Source organism: Grammomys surdaster, unplaced genomic scaffold (assembly GCF_004785775.1).
Source record: "Grammomys surdaster isolate TR1022 unplaced genomic scaffold, NIH_TR_1.0 64, whole genome shotgun sequence".
Classification (NCBI taxonomy): domain Eukaryota; kingdom Metazoa; phylum Chordata; class Mammalia; order Rodentia; family Muridae; genus Grammomys; species Grammomys surdaster.
Genome location: NW_021604566.1, coordinates 13,119,743 through 13,140,123, shown reverse-complemented (window position 1 = coordinate 13,140,123; position 20,381 = coordinate 13,119,743). Strand labels below are relative to the sequence as shown.

The window sequence follows — 20,381 nt, the reverse complement described above, 5'->3', positions numbered from 1 at the left end:
AGGAGCCTTGACCTAACCTGTTCACAGAATTCAATGACTTAACACAGAGGGGAAGCAGTCCCATCAGGCCCTCAGAGCATGTCAGTGGCTGAGCTTTGACTTTGTACAGAGGAGCTGGACTCAAACTCCCAGAGCTGAAGATGTGCCACCAGCATGAGAGTCCTTGTAAAACATGCTTACAAGAGAAAAGACGCATAGCTATCAGTACATGTGTAAATGAGTTCCTCCAAGGATGGTGAAGTAAGTTTATAGCGTAACATACACAGCCACAACCTGTTAGAAAACAACACAAAAGCAATGTGCCAATTACTTGTAAATTGAATAAATTACATCCTTGTTTACGCTGCATGTTTTCATTATAATTAAATGCAAAAAAATTAAAAATTCAAACGAAACTGTAACTTAATTTGGTATTCACAATCAGCTTGCTTTTCCCTGACCATAGTAACTGTTTTTTTGTAAAAACAATTTTATGCAGTATTTAAAAAATCTGTTAAAGCCTAATTTATGGAACCTAAAAATAATTAGGGAATTATGTAGATCCTCCAAATCTTTCTACTCCCATTGGAAAGTCTTCCTGATTAGATTTGCCAGTAGAGAAAAGAGACCGTAGCTCAGGTTTGAATCCACTATTAGCAGTACAGCTTAGAGCAAGGCAAACAAAGGCTCGGTCTCAGTGTCTGCACCATGCATCATGGCTGTGTCAATGACAAACACAGTGTGTAAAACACACTTTAGAAACTACAAATTGGAGAGCGAGCTGGTTCAGTAGGCGAAGGCACTTGCTCTCAGGCCTGATGAGGAGAGTTTGATATTGGGATTCACATGGTAGGAAAGAACCTCTCCCTGCAGGCTGTCTTCTGATCTCCATCCCTCCTCAAGCACGAGGACTGCTAACAGCATGCAGTGTCTGCACTCTGTTCTCATTGAGTGTCACTGCATTTTCTTCAGGGCTGACCAAGACCAAACACACCATGCCTGCTTCTCTGGGTTCCTCTACCATCTTATCTCTTGCTCTCTTCCCTGGTGGCTCCCTAAAAGTTGTCTCTTCACAGGCTCTGTCTCTTCCTGGTGTCCTCAGAGTGCAGGAAACTTCCCTCTTTTCCAATCCTAGGGCAGAGAACTGGCTGCTACCTACTGTATAGGACTACCTTCTCCCCAGTAAATCCTAAAGAAAGGGACACTCTTCCATCCACAAGCACGGGACTGAGACCGAGCCATCAGATCCCTACCTACTTCTCTGGGGAGATTGAAGCGCTGTCACTGCTTTACCAGAGTGCCTGCATGGTTGGCATTAAGCTTCCAGGAGTCATTAATTCTAAAACTCAAAATGCATGCACTAACTATGGTTTGTGTGGTCTCAAGGACCTCTCCGTGTACCCATACTTAGTTTTCCCTTTCAGCGTGGAGGAGCAAGGTGCAACCCTTGCTCAGACTGAGCAAACTGTGGCCTTCTCTGTCCCCCTCACTGTCTGCGGGTTGTGTCCTCCTACTAGATACATTCTCCAGCAGCAGGATTCTCCACCAGAAGGGCACACAAGAGATGTCTTCCCAAGAAGGTCTCAGACTGTAGGGGGCATGCGCACAGATGGGAAGGCCTGCCTTACATCAGTCTGATATATGTACAGAGCAGTGGTCCTCAACCTTCCTACGCTGTGAGCCTTTAATACAGCTCCTCATGTGTGGTGACCCCCTACTCTAAAATTTTTTTCATTGCTACTTCATAACTGTGATTTTGCTACTCTTAAGAATCGTAATGTAAATATTTGTATTTTCCACTGGTCTTAGTCGACCCAAGCGAAAAGGTCATTCACCTCCAAAGGAGTCATGACTCACAGGGTGAGAACTGCTGTCCTAGAGAATGTCTGAATGCTCTTGCCTTCTCGGTCCATAAAACAGAACACTGCCCCAACAGACTGTTGCCACACTGAAGGTTGTCCGATTTGAAGACAGATTAGTAAGTCAGAACAGGACTAACCACATCTGTATTTTCAACGGCCAGCGCTGTAGGCTAGGAATGTCATTAAGTACAGATGTCTGGGCGACAAACGGGCTGCCCCTCACCCAGGCCCAAATGAGGGAATTAGGAAGTTGGTGGGAGTGGAAAGCTACTCTTCCCTGCGCTTTATTAACCTTCAGGGTGCAGCTCCAAGACTGGAAATCGAGGAGAGGGGAAGGGTTAAGGAACATGGCTCAGGGTTTCTAAAGACTAACTCGACAGAGAAACATTTGTGTGGACACGGTAAAATCCAATGCCTTCGGCCTTCTCTCGGTTCATTCTCCACTGTTACATCTCTATTTTATTCCTTCTAAACAACACACTTGGGTCAGGCATGCAGATTAGTGGCAAATGTGAGGCTCTGGGTTAGAGAGGGAGGTGGGGGTCCAGTGAAAGATGAAGCTGCAGTTGCCCTGAAAGGGAACTCCATGCCTGTCACTGACAGCTCCACGAGCAGCCTGGGCTCTCAACTGCAATCCTTCTCTATGGACATTAAAAATGTTTAATCAAAAACAAACAATCAAACAAACAAACAAACAAACAAACTTTTCTCCCTAAATGGAATAAAATACTACTACTTGAACTAAGAGTATAAGAAAATATCCTTCAAATATGCTACCATGTGTGTTAGGTATTTTTCTTGTTGTTAAACAAAAACAACATGACAAGGAAGCAAAGTTTACTCTAGTTCGTGATGTGAGTATCCGTCCACACAGCGGGAAGGTAGTGTTGAGAACCACTGTAGTCTGAGGGCAGAGCCGGAGGCTGCTGGCCATGCCCTATACTTAGGGGGCAGAGAGGTGAGACCCCTACCCCAATTTTTAAAATTACCTGCTAGGAAACCTAAAGCTATTGTCAGAGGAGATTCTGAACACAAGAAAGGCGTGAATTCCTTCTCTTCTTCCTGTAGTACTATTGTTGCTTCAAGGGTCAACTAAATACATCTTAGTGATTGATGTCTGTTATAGCTGTCAAGCCATCACTAGACTTTATGAGACATATCTAAAGGGTATATATGTCTTCCTGAGGAAGTAAATTCCTCTATTAATAGTTTTGCATAATGTACACAACTTTTTTATGACAACTCAATCAGCAAGTACTCCTAACTTCTAACCTTCATGCCTAGGTGTTGTTAATGTTGCAGCAACATGCTCAGACAGACCATTTTACACCTTTAGGAAAAGACAGATACAAAGAACCAAGAGCAAATCAGCACAGAACTTACTTTGTTTTTAGAAACTTGTCAGATATAACATGAAACAAGGGCTAGGAAATGACTTGGCTCTGATAACATTTGTGTGTGGATGACTTTTGGAAAACTTGGATAAAAGTGAGTACCACCCTGAAAAACTGTTTATAGTAAAATATGTTTATAACAAAATATGCTGTTTTTTCCTTTTAATATTCACCTGGTAAATCTTTAAAAGGAAAAAGGCAGCAGGTAATTCTAATATCACAGCATGAGAGTTTTATCTCAGCCCACAAGAGGAAGTGGAATGTAGCCTGTAAGCCTCTGAGCGGGTGAGTGGTTGGAGTGTCAAGCCCATCCTTATTGGTCAAGAGTCCACGCTGCATTCAGGAGGGCAAAATGTGTGCCATTCAACAGAAGAGGAAAATGAAGGCTTGAGCTGGAAAGAGCCAATTTTAGTTCAGAGAAGGGGTTGGCTAGGCACTGGTGGCCGTGTTTCATGAAGGGATATACATATGAACGGGTGGCATAAGACCACAAGTCTCAGGCAGGCCTTCAAACAATAGTCCTCTTTTCTGTTTTGTGTTGTTTTGTTTTTTTGAGACACAGTTTCTCTGAGTGACCTTGGTTGTCCTGGAACTTGTTCTGTAGACCTGGCTGGTCCACCTGCCTCTGCCTCCCAAGCACTGGGATCAAAGGCGTGCACTGCTGCCACCACCATGTGAAAACCAATATTCTGAAGTGTCCCCAAATGACCTAAACTAGAGCTCTAGACAGTGAGGACCAAAGAAACAATTTTCAAGATGAGGCTGAAGTTCTATTAGTGGAACACGTGACTTGTGTGCAGAGACGTGGCAAGGCAAGCTATGCTGAGCACGACACTGTTCTACAGCTTGTTGTCAGATAAACAAAAGCCAGCAGTAATAACCTAGCTTTTCAGTCCTATATTCCTCACTGTTTGGAATGCATTTGCTAGACAATTTTGTTATATGTTCTTCAGTTCTGCATTGAATTTATACTTGAGCCACTTCTCAATAGTAAAATAAAAACTAGTCAATAATATGAAGAGATATAAACACAGCTTTACGAAGCAATTGAAACCAAAACTAAACTGGTCCTGAATTTACAGTATTTGGGTACTTTTTATGAAGTACTTGCCACTTCTGTCCAATATTCAGTTTAGCCTTGACATTAAATAAGAGCAGGAGAGGTAGGGAGGAAAAGCAGAGGGAGGAGGGGAGGAGCTGTAGTAAGGAGGAGAAGAAAGCTGGAGGAGGGAGGAGGTGGTCTCCTGAGAATAACTGTATGATAACTAGACATATGCTGTATCTCAAACAGTGTAGTAAGGAGAAAATTGTTTGTATGCAGCATAGAAAAACAAGCTTCGATTCTTCGACATTTATACTTCTGTAAGTATAGCATTACTATACTAAAACATACCACTTAATATTTTAAATTAGGCAATTTTCTCAGTGGTTATGAATTATATTTAGTTTTCTATATTTTGCATCCATTAACTATAAAAATACATTGTTATAAAAATATCCTTTGGTAGAGGCACTAGTGGAAGGCTGGTTACAGATTTCCCATGATCACAACCTTATGAAATCTCATCACAACATCAGAGAAAGGGATGCTAACATTTAAATCCCAGAGTCCCTCTGTGCTGTGACGTCATGTGTGCCTCTGCTGCACCTCAGCCATTATGGCCGTGCTCTTTAGATGAAGACCATGACTTGAGAGAGTTGCAGCTAAAGGCACAATGCTCTCCTTTTCTGTTCCATTCTCCAGAAGAGTTTTGAAAAGCGTAAACAAGCTTTTTAACAGCTCTGTTTTACAAACACAAACTCTGGCAGGACAGCCCCACCCCACCAACCCGGTGCCTTTTGCCCACCCTTGTCCTCCTGGGTGGCTGCTCCCAATGTCCTGCCCTCTTCCTCCTCCATTTGCCTGTACTCCAGAAATCCAATACCAATTAATTAGATTTCCAGTTTCAAAGCAAAGAACAAACCCTGTTTCTTCAGGGACTGTGCTAAGATGAGTCATACTGCAAACTGGGGGAAATCATTAATATTAAAGCACAGACCTGCAGATAGTAGCAAGCAAGGTGAGAGAATTGAAAAAAATAATATATTTCTATGATGGTGGTTAACCTCAATTGTCAATTTGAGATCTGGAAATATCTGGGAGAGGTGACTCTGGTTGTGCTTGTAGGGGATTTTTTTGATTAGGTTAACTTCTTATTTCTCATAAGTAATTATTATTTGTGCTTTCTCTGAGAACAAAAGAAAAGGTGGCATTTGATCTCCAGAAATAAAACTGACTTAATACAGGAAAAACATTTCTTTGAAGTGGATGGATTAAATTGCTCTTCATCACTGCCATGTACAGGGATAGATAAATTTGAAAGTAAAATTCCAGTTTTCTGGTGAGAACAGCAATAAATCAAAAATACAACCTTGCAAAAAATAATTTATTTTAAAAGAGAACATATGAGATATTTGGGAATGTGAAGTGGCTTTATTGTTTAAAGACCTTTAGAGACGCCTCTGCGGTATATCTACTGGTCTGTGGTAGTATACTGATGCTTTTACATTACTATTGTGTATTTATTAGCAAAGTGCACTGAGAACATAGAAGCTTAGTCTTCCCACAAAACACTGCCAGAATAGAGGGTTCCTCCCTTCACAGGGACAGCAGCAGTAGCTCTGATGGGCAGTCACATGACTGCTCTACTCCAGCAGAGCAGTGACAGCCATCGGGCAGATAGAAACCCAGGTACTACTTCATGCCTGCATCTATTCTTCAGGTATAGATGATGCCCACTGTTGTGTTCTCCATTCATATATTCATATTCATTCTCTCTCTCTCTCTCTCTCTCTCTCTCTCTCTCTCTCTCTCTCTCTCTCTCTCTCAATAAAGTAATCTAAAAAGGCTGCAGAAGCTTATGGACATTAGCTTTAAAAAGACAGAATTCATCAAACAGCACCCACCCTGTGAAATGTTGTCTGATGATGAATAATCCACAGATATTTATACATATAAAATATCCCCGTGTGCTCAAGTGCAGATCCACTCCCAACAGGAAAGCCAATTAAGTTTCAGTGACTTTCACATTAGGCTAAGCATGACGAGAACTTCCTCTCCCCCCTAAAACCGAATCCAAGTTATTCAGAGTAGAACATCAGAATCTTTGGCTAAAATTAACCAGATACACTATACAAGTTTTATAATTAATTCCACTGCTTTAAAATGAGTAAAAGCATTCACTCAGAAGCCTATCAATTTTTCAATGGGCTGATGTCAAACACAAGTCTAATGACCTGCATAACAAACTCTGAGATTCTACTGGGAATACACGCACTGCTTCTGCCCTGCCTTGCCTGCAGTACCTGGCTGGTGACAGATTGGTGATTTCTGTGAAACCCGGTAGCAGTACAACCTGTGCAGAGGTTTGTCCCATGAGGGACAAAGAAGTCATGGAAACAGTGACACACAGTGTCTGGCCAAGCAGCACAGATTAAATGTTACAAGAAGAGTTGTGCAGCATCTCAGAGGTTTTAGAAGGTAAAAGGAGAGAATTAGGCATCTGTACCCAGCTAAAATTAGAAAAGCTGCCATATGGCTCTGTGAAGCCAGCAGCACATTCCTATTCATTAGGAAGCATTCTGCTAACACAAAAACACAAGGCCTTCCTGCTCTCCAAATGTGTTCATCTTTTCAACGTTAATGCAGATATATCATCATGCTGCTGAGATCCCCTGCCGTGCATATTAAAAAACATGCAGCTGCACTTTCTTTAGTAGTGGGAAGAACCTAAGGCTCAAGTTGCCTCCTTCACTTTCAACACTGAGCTTCTACTTAGTGCATCATGACTTCCCTTCTGCACAAATCAAGCAAACTCAACCAATTTCAAGGCCATTTCCACCCTACCCATATCCCCTGACACCATCATTGGAGAAAGAAGCTTCGTTTCACTTCTGTTTTAGTTAGGGTTTCTATTGCTTCAATGAACCACCATGATCACGCTAGGGAAGAAAGGATTTATTTGGCTTACACTTCCACAATGTAATCCATCACTGAAGAAAGCCAGGAACTCCAAAGGAAAGGAACTCGGAGGCAGGAGCTGAAGCAGGGGTCATGGAGGTCATGTCCCCATGTCTTGCTCAGCCTGCTTTCCTGTAGAACCCAGGGGCACCAGCCCAGAGATAGCACCACCCACAAGGGGCTGGACCCTCCCCCATCAATCACTAACTAAGAAAATACCCTATAGTCTTGCCCACAGCCCAGTGTTATGGAGGCATTTTCTCAACTGTGGTGCCATCCTCTCTGATGATTAAATGTTGTGTCGTCATAAAACTAGCCAGCACAAACGCCTTCTTTAAAGACTACACTTATCAAGAGAGATGGTTACTAGACAAGACTCTAGGACAGTCACCAGGTAAAACTAGCTAGAACCTGTCTGTCTCCAAGAGATCCACCACTCTCTTATGTACATATACGACTTTTATTAGCAGCCACACTACCTGTTAGGCTCACTGGCAGGTAACATGGACACTGGAAGTCTTGTGAGTGTTTAACAATTTGATGAAAAGAAATTAAGAAAATAAATTCTAGCTGGGCAGTGGTGGCACACACCTTTAATCCCAGCACTTGGGAGGCAGAGGCAGGTGGATCTGAGTATCAGGATACTAGATACTGTTTGGAACACATGCTGCCCAGATTTAGTCCCCAGAACAGAATCTGTGTGGAGTAGGAGGGACTCTAGTGTGAAAGACAGTGCTACAAGTTGTATGCTTTCCAAGGCTACAAGAAGCTTTGGCTCGTAAAGACAAAGTCATGCATAAGAACTATTTACAAGAGCTGTTTTCAACCTGTGGGACTTGAAGAGCCCTTTGTTTACATTCATAATAGTAGCAAAATTACAGTTATGAAATAACTGTAAAATTTATATGGGGGGTCACCATAAGAGGAGGAACTGAACTAAGAGCCACAGCATCATGAAGGTTGAAAACCACTGCTCTAGTGGGTATACTTAGCTAGAAGAAGGGCTGTAATCCTGGCAAGAGGTTGTTCAACTCACTTTGTAGACCCAAAGACAACAGTAAAGTTGGGTTCCATGAAGAAAGCCAGTAAAGGAGCAGAGAATAATAAAGGGGTACAGAAAAGAGGAGAAGAGGGCTGGCTACTCTCTGTTAGACAGTACACTGTCAGCTCCAAGGAAGCACTGAGAGGCCTGAAACCCACCTGGTTCCTGACCCTCACTTCATATGGTGGTCTTCTCACAGAGCCTCTTTGCTCCCATCCCGAGTTAGAGTTTTGGTTGAACTTCCCCAAGATCAGCCTACTTTCTAGTCTTCTCTGTCTGGGCGTCTCTATTTTAGTTTCTCTCCATAGCAGAGTGAATTCCATTCTAGAGACTGCCACAGAAGCTTTGAGCATTTCCTGCTTCCCTCCTTGGGTCCTAGCAAGCCTTTCTGCTTACTACTGTCTGTCCCTAGCTCTCTTGCTCTGGCCTTTGTGCTCCCACAGTAGAACCCATGATGCAGTGGGTGGAAAGCAGGTGTTTCCAATTTAAAACCCCTAATGCAAAAAAGCTGATAATTAAGCACCAAATCATCCAATTTAGAGACCCTAAACATCAAATTATGCCAAGTCATATCACGTGAGCAGAGAGAGCAACACACTGACAAGAGAGAGACAGAGAGCTCATGGTTTGGCTACTCATGGTGTAGGCTGAGCTACAATCCTATCCACAAGAACAAATGAAGTGGCAGGAAGGGGGCAAGTTCAGTGTCTCTGTATTTGGAGCTCCTCAGAAGGGCCCAGAGGACCAGGGTTCATAGAACTTACTTCTAGGGTCATAGGTCACACAGTGGAGAAGGGACTTTCTTCCAGAAAAATCTTACACACTGTAGCACAGGCTAACTCTGAACTCACTTTGTAGCTCTGGCTGGTGAGGAATCTTGTGGCTGTGGAGAAAAGAAGCCTTAGTCTCCTGGATGTAGGCATTACAACTTCCAAGTCAGCACATGCTCTTCGGCAAGTCTTACACCAAGTCCACACAGGCCAGCATCTCTATGAGCTAGGAACCTGGATCTAGGAGCTCAGCAAGGGGAAGACCAAGACAAAAGAACACAACAAAGGTCTAAGGCACCAAAGGTGTGCAGACAGTTACTGCAGGTGAAGCTCACAACCAGAGCCTCCTGCAGAGTCTTGTTGCCTCTTGGGGGTGTCCACTTCACCTGTATGCTTACTTTTTCTTTGGTTCGAAAAAGAGGTTTGTTATGTTTTGGCAGCAGAGGAGGGGGGGGGTTGTTGTTGGTTTTTAGATAGGTCTCACTATGAAGCTACTGCTGGCTGGGAATCCCAACTCACAGAGATCCCCTTGCCTCTGCCTCCTGAGTGCTGGGATTAAGACAGAGCTTGGGAAAAGAAAAATCTCATATTTATTTTTCTAAAAGGAGAGATGAAAAGAAATGCAGGGAAATTCTGGGAGTTGACTGGTGAAAAGGTGTCCTACCTCTTTCTCCACTATGTGGATTTTCTGGGATCAAACTTAGATCTGTTGAATCAGGGTCTGAACCAGGCTCAGTGTTTGCACCTTTATCCAACAAGCCTTTCTGTTTTTGCACAACGGTGAAATCCTACTTTTCCCTGTTGGTTTTGGTAAGTGTACTCACAGTGTGGTAGAGAACATCACAGACACTGAGTGGGTGAGCAGGTACAAACGGGGTTGGGGAAGAGAGCAAGGGCGAGCAGCATGGAGATAACCACACTCGTTCATACAGTCAATGCACTCATGTTCCCTGGACATCATAAGGAGGAGTCCTACCAAGTCTTCACTCAGTAGGCCCCACAGCGAGACAACAGGGTGCACTGAAATCAATGTCTAAAGTGACCCTTCCGATTGATTCCTTATGATACAAATCCTTTCTAACCCTGAAGCAGGAGAGGCAGTGACCAAATCATCAGGCAAATGAAATGACTATTTCAGGCAGCAACAGTCACAAAGCAAGCACGTGGCCAGCTGGACTTGGACCTGCCATGCTCAGCCAGGTGCAGAGGCAGAGAGGACCTTGCTGGCACCTGCATATTTCAGAGCCCAATGAAACTACAAGCAAAGAAGTAGCCAATTTGCATGCTGAGTTCAAAATGAAATTAACTAAGGTCCCTTTACAAATTTTCCAAATTTGGAGACATGACTACTTTTCTATGACTAAATCTTTTTCTTTTATATGTATGCCATTCTCCAGCAAATTTTGAAAGTTTGAAGGAAAAATACTGTACTTTGGTGATTCCCTAGGGCTTTATAATGGTTCTATGCTCTAAACTTCAAAGATTGTTCAAGCAGACAGATCTACCTGCAGAAAATCAGAACTGGCTTAAAGTGTGACAATTTCATCTTCAGTAAACTCTCTAGGGAAGTTTACACCTGTGACAGGTGTATATGTCAGGAGGATCCAGGCTCTCTGATGGTTACGACATGAAGAGAATCTTTCAGAAGGTGAGGGGCCTTGGGAACACATCACAGTGCAGTAGCCATGAACAGGAAGACACTCCACATCAACGAAGCTATCCCCAGTATATTAATGAATCCAGTGTAGTCTCAGCAAAGGTGGACAGTTTGCAATTAAGAAACCTGTCTGGAAATGTTGCCTACCAGGTGATGGCTTGCAGGTGAGGCAGACATTGTGGCTGAAGATACAACAGGGTGGGAAGACCCAGTCAGAGGCTCTGCCGGGGAGGAGGTAGCCCTTCTCTATGGATTTGCAGCCTTGACTACACGAGATGCCGGACTCATGTCACAGCCCGTCTCAGATACACATGTGCTGTTTGTTGTTGTCTTTTTAAATCACATCAATGAACAGTGTGCTTCAGAGAAAAGAGAATAGTGGCAGTTGTCAGCTTTGAGTTGCCAAGAAAAATATTTGGTTGCATACTGCGTTTCCCTGGAAGCAAGTTAGTACATGACCTCAATCTTTCTGAGCTTATCATAATGCTGTAAGACTGTGCTGACTCAGCAAAGCAATCCTTAATCACTTGCAAAATGCCCTGCTTCACAAGGGTATTATTAGGCTTCAGGAAAAAAAATGTATGTGGACATTCTGAGTTCTACAGAAGACAGGTGCCAAGCAGTATTAGCCTGCATGCATGATTACAAACAGCTTCTCTTCAGGCTTAAAAATGGAATGGATACATTTATAGTTCTAAGCCTCAGAGGATACAGACAGGTTTCTTCTAAAGGGAAAGAGTATCACACACATTTGCGATAAGCCAGAATCCAGGTCAGAAGCACACTGTATCAGCGTCATTTTGAGATACTACAAGCATTGTAGCACTGCTACAGCTCTATCAATAAATTTAAAGCCAACGTCAGCAGTACAATGACTTATCTTTTCTTTATAGACAAGAACAAATGTATTTGTTCCAGCGAATACTGTGACAGTAAAGGAACATTTTACTGAAGGGAATTTTAAAAGAAAAAAAACTTGTAGTATTGTGTGCATGAGACATGTGGACATCACAGGATAATTTGTGGGAGTGGGTTCTCTCCTACCATGTGTGTCCTGCAAACACAGGTTGTACAGAAGGAGCGTTTACCTGCTAAACCATATCACCAGCCCATTAATTTATCTTAAAAATATTACAATAATGATGCTTTTGAGCAGTAACATTTGTCTTAGATGGGGAATCCTGTCCCTTTTCCCTTGGGACAAATGCAGCCAAGGTCTCCTTCAACTGGAGAGGTCAACTGAGTGGGCTAGGCTAAAGCTTCATCATGGAGGGACAGTGCCACTGATGTCACTGAAAGGTGACTCAGCATTAAGTACAACATGGAGGGACAGTGCCACTGTCCTCATCCAATGGTGACTCAGTATTTTTGACTCAGCTGGCGCCATTTCCTTCAGGAAATCTAAAAAATCCAAGTTGGTTTCCCTCTGTACTTCCTAACATGGCTGAGAGTGTTTGCTGTGTCAGACGGAAGGCATCTAGTTATATCTGGATAGTGTCAATGTTCCCAAAGGACTGGCATAGCTAAGAATCAAATGCTGGCCTCTCATCTTTGACTCCCATGCCCCACGCTGCTCACAGGTAAACACTCAGGAAAAGGGAGGGAATGCTGCCCCTCTGAAAAAAAAAAAACACAACAGGACAGAGTTCTTCACAGATGATCAGGTTTAAACTCAAGTACATAAATCAGTAGAGGAATCTGAATTTGTAATTTTCATTCCAAAAAGTACTATTTTCTATTTTTGGAGTAGCCATGGTATCAAGTGGTAGGAGAGCAAAAACCCAAAATGAACAGGCTTTGCTCTCCAGAGTCTAAGCACACTGCCACAGTTAAGGTGAGCACAGAAATAGAATTAGTGAACTATTTTTGACATTCATAAATGTATAAAAATAGAAAAGTCACCATTTAAGTTAGCTGTAGTACTACTTTATGAATGTTTGATTTGTGTAGCTGGGAGAGCCAGTTGTGGGAACAGCTGAGTTTAGGAGACAGCACTTACTAGGATGCTCAGTGAAGAGAAGCAGCTAATTATCTAAGCTCTCAACCAGGAATGCTTTCATCTGAGAGGGAACACTGCAGGACTGATTACTTAGCTCAAAATAAATGTCCATCAGTGTGCCAGAGCAATGCAGACACCTCAGGATGTGAAGGGATCCAATCAGTTCTTCAAGTGTAGCAGCTCAAAAAAGTTTTGGAATAAAGATCTCTTCTGTTTCCCTCTCTAGATAAATCCAACTGCCGAGGAAATTAGATATTTCTCAAAAATTCAGATTACAAATACACTCTGTTGGGATAAGAATAATTTGTTAAATTCCCAAAGTTAACTCAGTTAAGTTAGGACTTAAGAAGAGTGCAGCCTCACTTAGCTGTTAAGGTATCTGTGAGTAATAAGGACCTCTCCTCCTTTCTCAGAGAAGCTCCAGCTACTAAATCAAGAGTAAAACAGAAACCCATGGGTACCTCGCTCCTTTGCCCTGTGTATCCTAATATACAAGTTGGGAACACATTTGAAATCCTGTTCTTCAAAAGAGATGTTTCCATGGACAATATCCAAAGGGCTGACCCAGAGCAACTATTAGCATCGGTACCTTCTGGGAAGGAAGGCTGAGGGCTGGGAGAAGATCACTCAGGCTTGACTAGATTATAATAAAGAAAGAAATGGGGGTGGGGCATCTAAACATCTATTAGGGAATAGTAATTTGGTGATGCAGCTAAAGACTCATTAGAAAGGAAATTAACAGAGGTGGCATGGCAGGATCTTGTGGTGCAGATATGTACACTGAATCTTTATACAATCCCTACCCCTCTATCCAAAGATTATATCAAGGAAAAAAACCTGAATTCTTCATAACGGGTATACTTAAAATATACGGAAATAGCTCTGTCATGACCTATAGTCCGAGAATAGACAGTAAACACATTATTGAATGATACTGAATTATTGCCTTTTATATTGATAAAATTGTCAGGCTTTGAAAACACTAAGTTAGAGAACCCAAATTTCAATGTCCATCTCAGTCAGGTAATGTGTATATACGTTGGTAAGACTGGAGATTGCTCCACACACAGACTGCAGAGACTTCCTCTATACTTCCCAGCCTCTCACTGGGAATATCTTTTGGCAATGGAACTCTCAGGAAATCAGCTTGAAGTGCCTTTGAAAACAGCTCTTTCATATAATTCTTTAAACCGGTCTCAACCCCAACCCTTGGCTGGGAGAGGGAGGAGAACTAAAAAAATGGAGGGCATGAAGATAAAGATCAGAACTGAGCTTCACTTACATTTCAGAGAATACCTGGAGAGTAACTCACGACTAGGCCTAAGACTTCCTCCAAGTCTGGGGCTCTTCTCCTCATTTGTTGAATTTGCTTTTCCTTTTCACTTGGGGCAGTAATCCTTGGAGAATTACAAAGAGTTGAGCATTTGGTTGAGGACAAGGACCCATCAAACACTGAATTTGGTGGTTATGGCAGACCAAAGAATAAGAAACTTCCCAGGACTGAAAGACTAATTAGAAGATAGCAGAAAGGGAGGTACAGATTCAGATAATGAAGAACCGTCACTGGCTCAGCTGAGCCTGTACCCACAGTGCCCTCGCTCTCCAGTGACCACACTCATGTCTAGACCTCATTACGGCCACTCGCCCTTCTATCCTAAGAGTCGCAACTAGTGCTGCACAGGTGGAAGCCCAGAAGGAAGCAGGGGAGAAATGGAGGAAGAAGCTGTTGTTTTTCAGGTCTCTCCTAGTAATTACACATATGTGCTGATCCATCAGCCTCCTTCATGCCTACCACACAGGAAGTGGATCCACTTGAGGGTGCAAGGGTTCTTTGGAGCACTGATGAAAGTAGGGGCCCAGGATCACACCTGGACTTGATATAACAGAAAGAAGAGGTTCTAGTAAACTTAGCAATGCTTTTCAGATAGTGTGTGGTGCTTCCATATGTAGAGTATCCGTACATATGTACTCTTCATTGAATATAGGATGCTCAAGGTAGAAGACTTATTAGTGATAATAAACTTTAGGGAACAGGGCCAAGAATCATATACCAACACACACACACACACACACACACACACACACACACACACACACACACACACACGCACCCCACACCACACCCAAAATAACAAAAACCCACTGCGTTGTTTTGATGGAAAATATCTTCTGGTCCAAAGTTTTAACTTAGAAGTAAATCTTCTAAGAACAGACTTTAAGTTGAAGACATTTGCTCCTTAAGCAAGTATGATAGAGGGGGAAACACTCACAAATTCCATCAGACATGAGATTACTTTCATACAATCTAAGAAACATTTAAAAATACCTCATTTCATCTGATCTCCTAAAATTTTAGTTTCCTAATATTATTTCAAACAAAATGTCTCACTGTTTTCCTCTCTAGATTTGACACAAAACTTTTACAAATTGAAAAGAGTCAAATCAAAGGAAAAGGATTTTAGGAAGGTGAGATTAGGGGTTGGAGAAGTGGCTCAGTGGTTAAGAGCACTGACTGCTCTTCCAGAGGTCCTGAGTTCAATTCCAAGAAAACACAACCATCTGTAATGGGACCCAATGCCCTCTTCTGGTGTGTCTGAAGAGTGTCTGTGTACTCAATATACATAATATGTTAAAGATAATATTTATAACAGTGTCACCCAATCTGGCTTGTTGTTACGGGCCCGCCATGTTCCCAACTTGGTAAGGCCTGAGGCCATGAGCAGCAGGAGGAGCACGCCACTGGCTCAGGCAGGCCAGAATGTTGGCCCTGGCAATCTCCCACACTGTCTCCACAATGCTAGGCTGAGCCCAGACCATCCCGCCATCCACGCGGTACCCAATAGTAATGAGAATCTAATGCTTAAAGATTATCCAATAGCTTTATGTATTTGATAATGCTTAAATAACAAGATGCCCACACAATTAGAGGTGTTTCCAATATCTAACCTTTAATATAAATTGTTACCCAAGACCACCATGGACCCACGCGTGGGTCTCCATGGCTCCTTCATTCTGCCTCTCCTCTCTTTCTAGCTCCTCCTCTTCCTTCTCCTTTTCCTCTCCTTACTCCTCCCACATTAGCTCCTTCCAAAATACTGAGTTTAATGTAGCGGGGGAAATATACTGCTACATAAATAAATAAATCTTAAAGAGACAAAGCAAAATGGTAAGCTTAATTTCAGAGTGGCTTAGAATGATCTAACCCCCATCAGATGTAATAAGCTAATTATAACATTTGGAATCTTACAAAATGTAGTGCCATGCACACATCAGTCTGTGTAGACAGGCATTATCAAGAAATCCTTACTGTACTGAGAGATTCTTTAGGTACAGGGAAATAAACAAATACACCCAGAAATGGCCTAGGAATTGTGCAAGTCCACTACTAGCCATCACTGGAAAGCCCTGGGGTGGGGTGGGGGATGGGTTTGATGCCAATATTGGCACTATTTATTTTACTTTTCTTCTTCTACACAGGATAAAATATGTCACTTGTACAGTGGACAGGTCCAGTGGAACGCTAAGTCTGTCCACGGTGCTCAAAGGGTGGTTCTGAAGAGAAGACTCTTTTTGAGACGCTCCTCTCTCTTGGGATCTGAAACCTCTCAGTGCCACTTCCTGGGTCTGCTAGACAGTGGCTCCGCCTTGCCCTCACATGCAGCTCTTTACTTTTGGCCAATGAGGCAGTGAATACTGGAGTAGTCAGTGACTATCAGCTCCTGAAATCGGAGCACATGGCTTCTTATTAAGTAAGATGGAAAAGAAAACATGATGAGACAACAGAACACCAGTCTGACTGACAGACACACAGACACAGACAGACAGACAGACAGACAGACAAACTCTCCCTTTACTATTAACAGTGAACAAAACAAATACTCTAAAACAAACTTGGAATGTCACTAAATACCAAGTTTTTTTTTCCCTTTTCTTTTCCCTCTCATACATAACATTCTTTCTTGTGATTTTTTTTCCAAATTGTGTGTGTTCTGTCTGTCTGTCTGTCTGTCTGTCTGTCTGTGCTACAGACCTGCTTGGAACATGTATACTATCCTTTAAAACAGAGATCTGTAAAGAACTAGTTCTCTCAGTACCTGAAGCATCCTAAGTAACAGCTGAGTCCACACTTAAACCCAATTTGCTCAGAACAACTTTCTCCGAAGACAAAACCACCAGGGCAGGCTGGATGACAGGCTCCCTGGAGACGCGGGTGTGGAAACTGTGTAGGGATATAGATCTGAGCTCTTAGCTGTGCAGCTTTAGACAAGCCTAGCCCTACCTGAGGCCTTCTCCTGTAAAACTGAGAGAATAAGCACACTCTCTACAGGGGCATCATACGGATCAAAGGACATGAAGACGACAGAGCAAAGCCTAGGACAGAGGAAGCTCTCTGCCAGGATGGCTTCTCACCTCCATGGTGGCAAGTGACTCTTGCCTTTTGATGAAGGTGAATTAAAGACGGGTAGTCACAGAATTTCCATATAGTATAAAGACAGAACCACATTTCACAGGGTACGCAGCTGGTTAACAGAGAGAGGGGCCGTCATTAGCACAAGTACAAAGGTGGGTATTTGGACAGGACACAAAAAGAGGTAGCAGCGCCTCACTAGATCTTGGACAGCGGGAAGTCTCTGCAGAGAGCTACCTGAAATGCTTAGGAGGTGTCTCCTGATTGAAACGTGGCTAGAACAGCTAGCAATGCCCACACTGACATGGTCTGTGTGAGTGGGGACCTGACACTTCAGCTTCATGATTGGCACAGAGGCAGTAAGTTCTTTCTTTTAATGTCATGCAAGGCTCTCTTGCTTGGAAGACTCTTATTTTACGTCCTGCATCTTATCTTTTGTTACACAGACTGTATCCCCATTTTTAGGCTCCTCGTGAAGCCATAGAGAAGTCAGAAGGCTCTGAAGGCAAAACAACAGTATTCAGGAGGTGAGGTGATGTAAGAGGCCTTTCCCACCCATCATCACTGCAGCATCTGAAGAAACAGGTAATAGCCTGTCTTAGTTATTAGATGCTCATCAGAAATTAAAGGTCCTGTTATAAATACAGATGGGGGTTAGGAGGCAGTGGCACACATCTTTAATCTCAGCACTTGGGAGGTAGAGACAGGAAGATCTCTGAGATTTCAAGGCCTGCCTGGTTTACAAAGAGAAACCCTATCTTATAAAATGAAAAAAGAGAAGGAAAAGAAATGAAAAAGAAAAAGAAAGGAAATGCAGATGGGAGGAACTCGAAGGAATGGCTACAGGTGTTCTATCCTGTTTTGAGGTGTCCATGACAGGACCCCCTCCTTAGCCTCTGTGGTCCCATGCCCTCTGTGAACACTGAAATAAGACATAGACATGGGTGAAATCAGAGAACTTGAAAGCACCATCAAGATCTGTTCTCAGTAATATAAGTAAACCTCTATTCTTGCAGAACTAACACTCATGAATCTTGTGTTTGGCTGATTTTCTCTCCTTAAACAAACAAAACAAGGAAGTTTCAAACATGGCCATATTTCCAGCAGGTACTGGAACACAGCAGAGAGCATTGTGGTCAATTCTACCATGGCAGGAGAGGCCAACTGGCTGATACAGAGCACTCGTTAGCAGCTATGTGCACTAGGTGTGTTACTTTTCAGTTTGAGGCCCTCAACTGGCTAGTGTTTCTGGGTATCATTAACAACACACAGGACACCAAGCCTGAAGGAGCATAGTTGGTTGGTTGGAGATAGTTACCTGCTAACTGAGTAGAGAGCACAACAGGTTTCCTAGTGGAAAAAAAAAGATCTGCATGAATGTGTCTACAAATATTGCTAAATAAAAACATATGGTGAGAGCTGGAGAGGCAGCTCAGCAGTACAAGAGCATTTGTTCTTGGAGGGGATCTGAGTTGGACTATGACTGTCCTTACCGCTAGTGCCAGGGGATCCAATGCCCTCTTCTGACCTCCTTGGGTACCATTTACCCAGATGGTAAACAGACATACATGTAGGCAAGACATTCACACACATAAGATAAAATAAATAAATCTTAGGTAGCCTTGGCTACAAAGAATTCTGATTCTTAGGCTGAGAGTTTATTTAAACGTTTCCTACATGGCAGATTCCCATGTATTCTTTTTGGTTAAAAAGAATTTCTATTTCTTCTTCCTTCCTTATCTGTCTGGCTGCCTGCCTGCTTTTCACTTACTGTTTAGCTGTGATTCTTTGTCCTTTACTGTAGGTGCAGACCCTGCTGGACAAGCCCAGCTATACACTAGGGCAAGCTTGCAAACTGGGGCAGAGGATGGAGAGCATGTTCACATAGGGACTGTGTGGCAGACTGTGAACCTCTGGATGTGTTCTGCTCTGCTTCTCTTTGTGTTCCTGAAGTCTATGGCTGTACAGGGCACAGAAGCCATCTATATCTGAGTGTGAATACAAGAGAAGCTACCATGCTTAAGGAAGCTAGTTATGGCACAGCTTCTGGTCATTTCCAGAGTATGACACAGGACTGTAGTTCAAACCAACACAGCAATCATGATGCTAAGCGCTGCTAGCCCCATGCTATTCATATTTCCTTTAGAATGAAGAAAACATTGACTTTCTTGTTCCTTGACCATCTTCTCTAAGTCCTACATATCTTCTATGTGTAAGAAAGACAGAAGAGAAAGGACATAAAAATTAATAAGCTATGTTCCCTCCTGGATTATGGTAGAAAGGAGATACTTGGTGAAGTTGTCTTTTCCGCTTAGACTCATGGAGCCAAAATGAAATTATATTTTATTGGACAGCATGACTCCAGCTGTGCAGCTCTAGGCTCAGCACTCATTAAGGTTTGAAGGCTAACTTAGAAAGAGGATGATCAGACAGGAAGAGCAAAAGATTGCCCCCAAATATGCTAGGGCAGATGGGAAGGTCTTGAATGGCATCAGGAGACATTTTACTGTTGTACAGACAGGGAGCCTCACTGAAGTCCGCCAGTGGTCACAAATCTACTCTACTTGTAGGGTTCTAATATTGGCTGGGAAGGGGTTTGATTATAGAAGCAGAAGTTCATGAGAGAGACATCTTAGACCACTGAGGGTGAGAACAGGGCAGAGGGCTGTTATCATAGTCACCGAGCCAGGGACTGCACAAAGCAGGCAGGAACACTGGCCACAGGCATTTTAGTGGGAGTTTATGGTGTCAGTGGGGCATCTCTGTGTACCTGCCTTCCGGATGGACAGTTATACATATCTTTCCATGCATGTGGAAGAGGTCAAGGACAGAGGTTTGGTGCTGGCAGTAACAGGCAAAGATATTAGAGATGAGGACAAACAGCACTGACTCAGGGAGAGTGGGGAAGAGAAAGATGGGAGAAGACAGTGCTGGAGGACGTACAAGAGGAAGCTGGTTGACAGAGGCAGCACTACCAGAGAGAGGGCTGCAGGGGAGGTAGGTGCTGTGACTGAGTGTAGGAGGCAGCTTCCTTCTGCAGGGAAGAACATGGAGGGGCCCAGCTGGGAGGCCACCATCAACAGGCCAGGGAACTACCTGGCTGCTCTTGGTCCTAGGTTAGACTGCAAGATCTCCTTGCTTTATTTATTAGCTGTTAGGCTAACTGCATCCATGAAGAACCTACCAGGCTGGAGATTATAATATAATATAATATAATATAATATAATATAATATAATATAATATAATATAATATAATATAATATAATATA

General features: G+C 42.9%; 1 protein-coding gene across 1 annotated transcript in view; it reads right to left on the bottom strand.

The window, feature by feature from the left end:
* Positions 1–20,381, bottom strand: part of Ncoa2 (nuclear receptor coactivator 2) — a 231,436-nt gene that overhangs the window by 54,294 nt on the left and 156,761 nt on the right. The gene's annotated exons all lie outside the window — the stretch shown is intronic.